The sequence below is a fragment of the Alosa pseudoharengus genome, unplaced genomic scaffold (assembly GCF_046254945.1).
Source record: "Alosa pseudoharengus isolate Yale_2024_CS ecotype anadromous, Long Island Sound unplaced genomic scaffold, YU_APseudo_1.1 YU_APseudo_1.1_scf_5, whole genome shotgun sequence".
NCBI lineage: Eukaryota > Metazoa > Chordata > Actinopteri > Clupeiformes > Clupeidae > Alosa > Alosa pseudoharengus.
The window spans coordinates 4,028,658-4,040,260 of NW_027468837.1; positions in this window are offsets into that span (position 1 = coordinate 4,028,658).

Here is an 11,603-nt window from a genome sequence, read left to right on the forward strand (position 1 = left end):
ATTCTAACTGTCTCACTAAATTGCATTATCCACACTCAATTCTCACTGATATCTGCTAGACAACAAGTACCAAAACATGATTAGTTCATAGATTTCACATGTAAAATTAATTTTATACAACCCCACCTCCATCTTGCCTGTTCATAATTCTGAGAAATTCTTGAATTGTGTGCATGTGTGCATGTACATGTTTATGTTATGCGTGTGTGTGTGTGTGTGTGTGTGTGTGCGTGCTTGTGTGTGTGCCTGCGTATGTGCCTGTGCATGCAAGCGTACATATGTCTACTGTGTGAGTATGTGTCATACGTATGATTACTGTGAATGTATGTGTGTGTGTGTGTGTGTGTATCTGTTTGTGCACATGTGTGCACATGAAATGGGTTAACATGACCCCTGGAGGCAAACATACGGAAAAAAATGGTCATCCTAGGCCCTGCAGTTCTCAAGATATTCACAGAGAACTGTGTCTGCCCTACCCTCCTTTCGGGGGGTCCAGTCCAGCGGGGGGGCTACAGATCAAAACGAAAAATTACGGTTCCATGCTATCCATGTGGGGGTACATGCCCACCAAGTTTTGTGTACCCCGGTCTTTCAGTGTCCCGGGAATCCTTGTTGGGGTACGTCACTAAATGTACACATAAATTATTTTATTGTAAGGCCCCCCATGAACGAAAGTACACAAAACTTGGCATGCATTCGGCGGGTGTCATAATGATCCTACACTTTTAATTTCGTGCAGTTTTGACCTTGTCAGCCAGAGATATTGTGATGAAAACACCTAATTTTTTGCTTTTTAATTTTTAACTAGGTGGCGCTATACATGAAATAAGTGGTAATGGGATGGGTTGACATGCCCCCTTAAGACCAACATACATAAAAAAGGTGGACCTCCTAGGCCCTACGGTTATCGAGATATTCACAGAAAACTGTCTCCGGCCACCTACAGGCCAGTTGGTGTATAGTAACATAAATTAATTTATTGTGTGGCCCCCCATGAACGGAATTCCATGAAACTTGGCGTGCATACAGAGGGTGTCATAATGATCCTACACTTCCAATTTTGTACAGTTTTGACTTTGTTAGGTCACAGATACCTTCAATTACAACACCTCATTTTTACTGTTTTGTGTTTAACTAGGTGGCGCTATACATGAAATGAGTGGTTATGGAATGGGTTGACATGGCCCCTTGAGATCAACATACAAAAAAAAAATGGTCCTCCTAAACCCTACGGTTTTCGAGATATTCACAGAAAACTGTGTCTGCCCTACCCTCCTTTCGGGGGGTCTAGTCCAGCGGGGGGGCTACAGATCAAAACGAAAAACGATGGTTCCATGCTATCCATGTGGGGTTACATGCCCACCAAGTTTCGTGTACCCCGGTCTTTCAGTGTCCCGGGAATCATTGACAGAAATTTGGGCATGCGAAAAAGAAAAAAAAAAAAAAAAATCTGACTAAACCTATATGTGTTGTTTCATTATAATGGACTATCAGTTTAACAGCAAGAATTCTCCATTACAACCAAATAGCCTACAAAGGGACGATTTTGCTTTATTAACAACAGGTGAACCAGAAACATGCATTGTGTAACGTTAACCGGTTAGATCAAGCTCGACATCCTCATCTCAAATATAGGCTACTGCCCAGATAGCAAGCAGCTATCGGACCACCGGTAGATAGGCTACTTGTCAGCAGTGTTGGGCAAGTTACTTCAAAATCGTAATGTACTATGCATTACTTATTACTGTCATTTCAAAGTAATTTGTTACATTATAATATTACTGTCTCTGAATTGTAAGGCATTACACCACTATTGCATTACTTTTAAGTTACTTTCACCAAAATATCTAGAAATATGGATTTGCCATTCTAAATGCAGTTTATTACGCTCAATGCAGCTTGCTCTTCCAATTGAGGGAGATGTGGTAGCATAATGACTGAGCTAGGCTTAAGGCAACAGTAAGCAATAGGCGCAGTGCTCATAATGCAATACAAGGAACAATCATAGTCAGAATTTTGTTAAAAACCGACAAAAGGTCAAAGTCTGGTAAATTGTGATAGAAATACTGTAACTTTAAGGCCTAGGCCTACTCATTAAAATCAATAGAGAGCCTACTATATTGTAAATCAAAGCTTAAAGGAACCATATGTAAGATTGTGGCCAAAACGGGTACTACAATCACTTTCAAATTACTGTAGAGCGGTGTATCCCCTTCCCCTCCCCTCTGACTGGCAGAGTTGGCAACCGGATGACGAAACACTACTGACTTTGTGATTAGTAGATAGGTGGAGGGTGGCGCATTAGGCCAAAACACAACATGACAACATCAACATCATTTGAGGGCTGCAACTTCACTTTTTAAATAACAATATCCTGGCCAGACTACTGTTGTCAGTGATATAAGTATTTGAAATGAACATGATTTCTTAATGTCTAGTGACATATCAGGGCAATTGTATGATTAATTGAAATACAATTTTTACATACGGTTCCTTTAATAAAGACATGTCAAGATGGTGGCCTGCTGGCCATTTCGGTGCCCTAAGTGAGTGGCTTTGAGTGAGTGACATTTAAATGATAACTCAAACACCTAAAGTAAAATAAAAGGCCTATTATTTACAGACCATTACTGTGTATTTTTAAACATTCATTTCTGAAGAAATGCTGTTTTACTTATAAATGGTGCACTGTCACTTTAAGAGCATTGCTCTTTACGTTGTCATAATGCCCTTTTGCCAGCTCTTGTTTACAAGCCTTATTTGTTTGAGTTACATTGATAGCAGAATATTAACAATAATATGCACAATGTTAAGTTGTTTTAAGCAACCTTCATTGCTTTGGAAATGGAAGTATGCAATGACATGTCATGTTTTGCGAATACAAGTGAATTATGAGCCTGGTATCCACCTAGCTATCTGAATGGAATGCGTTTCAGTCGACTCAGCATATCATGTGCTTCATGTAGCCTAAATGCTTGGAAAACGAATGATTGAAGACCCACCAATTCTAGTACTACGTGGTGATTGAGAGAACACAAAATGTCAGGATCCGGCCCAAGATCATTAGGTCCTGGGGCCTGTACTACGAAGGGAGCTTAACCTACCCAGATGTAACCCAGGGTTACTTTGTTAAAACGGGGTTGACAAAACCTGGTTATCTTTAGTGGTGTTAATCGGTACTACGACGCTGATTATGAAGTTGATTTGTTGAGCCGGGGTTAACCTCATTGGAGTTTGTGCGCGTTCACATAAAAGGGGCGGGTTGCAGCGCAAATCACCACTTTCAGTGATGACGCGTTCACCTTATTTTACAGATGAGGAATGCACAATTATTATGAGGAATTGTTGGCAACGTATTGCAGATCGGGTAGCCTAAATGCCTAAAAGTAAAGTTTTATGTCCACATGTTCTTCAAATACGGAGGATTAATAGCTTGCGGAATGTATTTAATGAGTTTAAATAATTAAATTGCTTATTTATTTTGAGTTCATAGAAATGCCTGCAGATGCAACACAATTTAGAAGTGGGCATATAGATTACAGTAATAAGGATAATTGAATGTTTAAGTAGCCCCATTGACTGATTTAGTGTATGCCTATGCTTAATCCTGTGAACATTTCAGATGCAACACCATTGCCAAATGCACATGGCAGCAGTTGAATATGAAACACAAACACATTATTCAGAATAGTGGTTTATATCAGGGCCGTAGTCGCCATAGACATTGAGGGGGATGTGTCCCCCCCCCAATATTCAAATATGACCAAAATGTCCCCCCCAATATTCGGACATAGAAAAATAAAGAAAGAATAAAGCGCTATACTAGGCCTACAGGAAACCAACACGTATCTGAAATGTAATCAAACATAAATAACGCACAAATTAGTGACCTATGGTTCCAGAGTAGCCTACACCCCTGAGTGGTTTGTCCTGGTGATTTTCCGTTTTTCGTTAGTGGCGTGCGCTATCAAAAGCTTCCATTTACTGCACCCTACTGCGGTGAGGTAGGGCTGTCAACAATATCGCAAAAGCTACCGGAACAATTTTCACAAAACTTCTTGGAAAGGTGTAGCACAGGCTAAGGAAATCCCATACATGTTTGGAGCCGATCAGACTGAAAGGGACAAACATTTTCCATATTAGCCTATTCTCGCAATGATAGCGAAAGTGAAAATGAATTTGTGCAAGCCTGTGTCATTTCTTTCACGTCTTTCAACATAAATAATGCATTCATATGCTAGTAATGCCAGAAATTACCGTGTATAGGCCTCTTAGAAATGATTGTTGCATCTTGCATATTATTTAGATGCGCACTCAATCGCGCATCCATGCAGGCAAAACGTGATCAAATGTGGTGACGTTTACAATACGTGATAGCCTAGTTATTGTGAATCGCGGACAATAACCAAAGAAAGGAATTTGCACCTCCATTCACCAATTAAAGGCTGTAGTAGGCCTAGTGTTTCTACATGTTGGCACAAAACTAATTTCTGTCAGAAGCCAGTCTATAATACCTGCGTGAAGCTGGCCCCCCATGTTACTCAAAAATGATTAAAAACACTGCTATTCGTTTGTGCTACGTTTGTACCGGTTTGTGCCGTAAAAATTATCGTTTGTGCTGTTAAGGGTTTTAAGTAATTAAACTTTAAATTTTTCTGGCCAGTGACGTCACTCAGCCCCCCATACTTGTCCAAATTTCCCCAAAATAGTCTCAATCGTTTGTGCTACGTTTGTGCTCATTTGTGCCGTTAAAAGTAACATTTGTGCTACTATGTTTTTTAAGATATTCCACGTTATTTGTTACACGTGTGACGTCACTCAGCCCCCCATCAATGTCGAAATCTTTCCAAAATAGTCTCAATCGTTTGTGCTAGGTTTGTGCTGATTTGTGCCGTTAAAATAAACATTTGTGCTACTATGTTATTATGGTTTATTTATTACTCGCGTGACGTCACCAGCCCCTCGTCAATGTCCAAAACACACCAAAATTGTCGCAATCGTTTGTGCTATGTTTGTGCTGATTTGTGCCGTTAAAAATAACATTTGTGTAGCTATGTTTTTAAAGTTATCACGCTTTGTTACAGGTGTGACGTCATCCAGCCCCTTATCAGTGTCCAAATCTCCTCAAAATAGTTGTGATGGCTTTGGCTACGTGCGTGCTGATTTGTGCCATTTAAAGAAACGTGTGTGTACTATGCAGAAGTTGCTCAGCAGTTGTAGCGTATGCTAGACATCACCCAGCAGCACCCCCCCCCCCCCCCCCCTTCATCAATGACCAATCGTAGTCCTAATCGTTTGTGCTGATTGTGCTGTTAAAAAAAGAAACAAAAGGAAAAAATAAACATTTGTGTTGTTTACAAAGCTATATCGTGCTGAGAAAAGAAGACGTGCTACTATTTACGTGGCTGTTTGTGCTGCCAAAGGTTCTATAGTAGCCTACACCAGCTGCTTGTGCATAACGTCAGAATTACTGCAACCACTACCAGAATAAACCTGCAGGCCATTACTCAGCTGTGGAGAAACACCACTCCATTCTCCGGCCAGTAGCGTCTGCAGGTGTGCACAGCAGTGTGCGTAGGCCTACTATCACGCAGCTACGGAGTGGACTACGAGAGACTTACGAGAGATAATTTCCCCTGTGTGTGTATATTCACTCCAAGTTGGCCTACTATAACTCATCACTGCACTGTAGCCTATATTTTCTAAGATAAACAAATGTATTCTTCAATAATTGTATGCATCAGAATTACAGTGGATTGTGCACACAAGCAGCACTTAGGCTTTGTTGCTGACCCAAGTCTCCAAGGCCACCGTGGATATATGAAACTTTGCAAACAGCAAAAACAGAAAGGAAGGAGGCAGCAAAGCTAGGAGTTATTTTAGATGGACAAGAAGGTAGGCTAAATTGGTAAGTTTGTCAAAATAATGTTTAAACATTAAAGTCATACGACAGTAGGCTATACTAAAACTAAAGGTACATTTGTAGCCTTTTTAGCACTTTATAAAGTTGACTAAATTATTAGGCTACTCTTTAGCTATAACCCTAAGAAACAGCCTCCTTGCACTTGTGTTTTCTGCTCAGATCAGGAGAAACATTTGGTAGGCTACAGTTTGGGACGATTTTGCCAGTGTGTGCGAGACTGATGTCATGCGCATAGCAGATAGAACTTGGTAGGCTAATGTAAAAATATAGTTTCAGAAAACACATTGATGGGCTGGGCATCACGTGTAATAAACATAGGAGAAATGTCGGCGCAATCAGCACAAACGATTGGGTAGGCTATAGGCCTAGGTTTGGACATTGATGGAGGGGCTGGGTGATGAGCTAGGCTACAATTGCTGGACAAGGCCGCTGGACAATTTACATAGTAGCCTATACAAACGTTTATTTAAATGGCACAAATCAGCGGCTATTTTGAGGAGATTTGGACACTGATGATGGGCTGAATGACGTCACACATGTAACAAAGCGTGTTAACTTAGAAAACATAGCTGCACAAATGTTATTTTTAACGACACAAATCAGCACAAACATAGCACAAACGATTGAGACCATTTTGGTGAGTTGTGGACATTGATGGGGGGCTGGTGACCTCACGCGAGTAATAAATAAACCATAATAACTTAGAAAACATAGCACAATTTTTTATTTTAACGGCACAAATCAGCACAAACCTAGCACAAACGATTGAGACCATTTTGGAAAGTTTTCGACATTGATGGGGGGGTGAGTGACGTCACACGTGTAACAAATAACGTGGAATATCTTAAAAAACATAGTAGCACAAATGTTACTTTTAACGGCACAAATGAGCACAAACGTAGCACAAACGATTGAGACTATTTTGGGGAAATTTGGACAAGTATGGGGGGCTGAGTGACGTCACTGGCCAGAAAAATGTAAAGTTTAATTACTTAAAACCCTTAACAGCACAAACGATAATTTTTACGGCACAAACAGGCACAAACGTAGCACAAACAAATAGCAGTGTTTTTAATCATTTTTGAGTAACATGGGGGGCCAGCTTCACAGAGGTGTCTAACAATGCATACAGGGGTAACACGAGGTGAGTCAGACAGAAGAGAGGCCTGTCTTAGTAGCCTATTCCTGAATCCTGTCCCTTTCAAACTACGTTGTGTGATTAGCCGCCAGCATAATAAAATCTAAATTAAAAGACAAAATCTTATTAGGCTCCAAACCTATGAGTCTAAGCCTTAGTTTAAAAAAATCTTCAGGTGTAAGTAATAAGTCAAAGAACCACATTCTGTGTAATATAGAGGTTATCAAAAGATACTCTAGTTTGTAATTTCTTTTAAAGTATACATTTTGAACACAAATGCTTCTTCTCCACCCTTCTCTTTTCACAAAACTCACCGGGGGGCGCATTCTGTTTGGGGGTCCCTCAGACCCCACCACAGATTTGGTCCCCCCCAATGTTGACAACATGACTACGGCCTTGGTTTATATAGTCATAGCTTGCATTAATATTTATTATGAAAACATGTAGGCCTATGCTTATAGCCTTCACTTGGCCTCTGTTTTACAGCTAACAAGAAAAAGGTGTCTTTGAACACTAATGTAAGGCACCAGAGTGTTTTACAGTAGCAGAGGAGTTTGCCATCGCAAATAATAGTGGAAGGCGGTCGGATTCTGGTGCTGTGGAAATGTGTAGCCTTTATGTGCAGGGTACAGTAATATGACATTCAATTCAATACGTTTGTAAAAATTGTGATTTTAATTTATTAGGCCTACTAGAACTATATGTCCGATTTATTCTTGCTCAGATGTTCAGCATAGGCTACTGTAGGCCTATGTCCGGTTTATTTTCGGACATACAGTAGGCCTAGGCTATTCTTGCTCAGATGTTCAGCATCACCAATGGAATACATGAATGTCCACGTACGGGCATTGCTATGAGACGTCTTCCTAGATCATCTGACAAAGATAACGAATTTCCTCGGATGACAATCTATGGGCTGTATTTTCGGTCACCAGCGCATGGCGTAAAGTTCGTTATTCACCGGCGCGAAGTTGAATTCGTTATTTTGCACCTTTATTTTTTAAGCATTGCGCCCAGGGGTGTGGCAATTAACAACCTAGGGAGGGACCTGGCGCATTGTCTAAAAATCGCTATCATACACCACCTAAACCTGGTCAGAAGTCAATGGCGAGTTGTTCATATGCTATTTTAAGAGCGCATGTCAACAGTAATATTGGCAGGTGCACGCACCATCCTTCTATCATTCATGAACGCACACCAGCGCACGTCCATGCAAAGCATTACAAATTGCACGATTACAATGGTAAAAATAATTAGAATAAAGATATTACGAAATACTGTACATCTCATGATGAGTAGTTATTCACCATCATTTGCAAATTGGTAATGATGGTTAAAAGTGATTAGGGGAGAGGCGAGAGACAAGTATGGAGCACAGCTGAAGACGCACTGTCACGAGATATAAGCAACTCCTCTGCAGGATAAATGTTGTTTTATTTAGTCATTTGAGCAACATTAGGGTAAGTGTTGCTTTTTCCAGCCTATGTTTTCTATGGTAACCCATTGTCAGTCAATAGTGAAAGTAACTGCATATAACTGTCTTGTCGTTGACTGACTCCTTGGTGAAGTTAGTTTCACTTTGCCAATGAGTTCAAATAATAGACGAGTGCAAATGCGTGAAGGCTATGCTAGGTTTTAGTAAAGCATGGTTTAAGAATGACTATTCCATACGGTCTTGCAAGCAGCCTCCTTCAAATGCGCCGTTGAATGCCAAAATACCGATGCATTTATTTGACATATCGCGCGTTGCGCCGTTAAAGGGAATGACAGATGTCATTCTCATTGGTTTAAAATGATGTTACAAACACACCCATATGACTGATTAAAAGACCTAGGAACACCTTGTTACGCCATGCGCTCCACTTTTGAGAACGAAACCCCTCCCAATGTGAACTGGACATCCTACTAAATTTGAATAGACTTTTGACGAGTGACGATGCACTTTAGAATGTCATGATAGGGCCCTATATCTTCATAGAGAATATCGTCCTGTAGGCTATATATATTTTCTGGCGGTCTCTAAAACCCCTCGTCCTGCGAAGAGAGTCCCTCACGATTTGCGCTCCAATGTCGGATCATCCAGGTACGCCGACATGTCTCGGGAGAAATTGTTAGTGGAAGGGTGGTACTTATAAAGGGTGTGGTTAACGGAAACCTTGGGTTAACCAAGATCATAACCTGGTCGGAGCAGGTTTGAGATGCAGCGTAAATTGCCATGGCAGCATACCTGGGTTAAAACCTATCCACCTTTCATAGTACGGGTTAATCGGGAAGTTACGCCACACGTGATCAAGTTACTCTCGAAGTTACCCAGATAAGCCAGAAACCCCGCTTCGTAGTACAGGCCCCTGGCCATGTATTCTTTGTTTTCTGTAGTGATTGTATTTCTTGTGTGTTTTGCCTTGTCTTATATCTTCCTGTGTCACTTCCTGTTGTGCTTTAATTTACTCCCCGTGTCCTGTACCATGTGTTCCTTGTTTTACCCTTGTCATGTGCTTTTGCTCCTTGACCATACCCCTCACCTGAGCCTTGTTCCCTGATTATAGCCTTGTTCCTTTCCACCTGTGTCTTGTTAGTCCTGTTTGGATGTGTATTTAAATCCTGTCTCTTCTTGTGTTCTTTGCTGGATTATTTTGAGTCTTTCAGTCACATCATGTAAGTCCTTGTCAAGTCCGTGTCTCCAGTGTACTCTGTATCAAGCTTTGTTTTTGTGATCTTTGATTTTGGATTTCGTGTTTTTGGATTTCGTGTTGCCTTTTGGAATTTAATCAGTTTTTTGAAGTTTCGAAATCTTCTGAGTGTTGGACTGTTTTTGCCCTGCCTTTTGTGGAGTTTGTTCCTGCCCTGTCAGGGTTTCCTTATTTTTTGAACTGCCGTTTTGAAGCTAAGTTTTGACATTAAAGTCTTTTCCCTTCAATTCCTGATTTTGTGTCTGCTATTGGGTCCTATCCTGCATGCCGGTCCTCAGACCCTGACACAAAAGGTATCAAACTTGCATGTAACATCGTGTTAGTGCATTTTGACATTGTAAACGTTATTGATGAAGAGTGAAACGCAGTTTGCAGTAGAGTTACTATTCATTGGTTACATTTGGGTGCCCCCTCTGTCCTTTGGTGCCCAACGCAAAGTGCGTGATGCGCGTGGTAGGAGCGGTGGCACTGCCAGGCTACACAATCTTTTTCTGCATTTCTATCCCTTTATTCTCTTCAATTTAAGTTCACAGCACAAAGCTGACATGCACAACAGCATAGTTTGTGTTTTATCAAGAATCAAAAAGATTAGAGTGGCACTACTTTAGATGTTTCATTAATTTACTTTCGCGAGCTGAGAAATCTTTCGGTTTCGCACACAAAGTGCACTAACTATTATGTTCTTCATAGCCTTGTCTCTGACAAGCTGAAAATAATGAGCGTAGGCTTATGTCCATCCCGCAAATAGAGTCCGCCTGCGAGTCTGCTGCAGCCACAGTCATATTCAACCAGTATCAGGAGATAACGTTCTACTATTTTGAGCGGATTTTTTCTCCTCTGTTGTTCTCGCGTGGTGTTTGCGAATATGTATCAAAACAAAACAAGCGTTTAATTTTGGGTTAAACTGCATTGTAAAGCGCGTTACTGAAGTTTGTACCGAGTAAATATTACCCATTTTTTTTTTGTAATGCCTTACATTACCGCATTACCGCAAACAGCAATATATTACAGTAATTACATTACTTTTGTAACGCATTACTCCCAACACTGCTTGTCAGCAACCCGCGATGGTAACGTTAGGCCCCCGGCAGTCCGCCGTATAAATGAATAAAGAAAAGGTTGTCAAATCTGAGGCTCGTTAGCCCAGCGGACGCTGTTGTCACACTACTCGTTCGTCAGATAGGAACTAGCTAGCAAAGTTAACCACCCAAATGGCAAGAGACTGGCGGCGGCCCACCGGTTTCGCTGTCGCCGGCGGACCGCTGAGTTTTTGCACATCGGTTCTAGCTAGTTCCTATCTGACGAACGAGTAGTGTGACAACAGCGTTCTTATGGAAACGTTGGTGCTGTTGCGAGTTGCTGCACTGGTTTGAATCCACAGTTTACGTGTTGATTTACACAATAAAACGTGTTTTGCAGTAAGTTGCTGGTTTGTAGAATGTAGCACTAGCAGCTCGCCCAGTCTCGTTGTCCTGGCTCTCTCTGCCGACTGCCTCCCTCCCTCTCGCCGCCAGCAATTTTAAACTGCGTGACGTAATACAAAAAAACATGGCTGACTTGGATGTGGGCTGGGCTTGATGTCAAGCCCCGCCTTCCCGCAGGCTGCAGCGAGAGGCTCAATCAGTGAGCAGTAGCAAGTTGCAAATGTTGAGAGTGAGAGCACATCTGCACCAAGAAGGCTGAGTATCAAATACTGAGAGATTGTTTCATTTGTGGGAAGCTCTAGATCAGAACCTCTGACAGCCATTTCGACTGGTACAGGGGCAATGTAAATTATAGGCCAAGTATACTTGCGTATACAAGGAATTTGGTCTCTGCATTTATCCCATCCGTGAATTAGTGAACACACAGA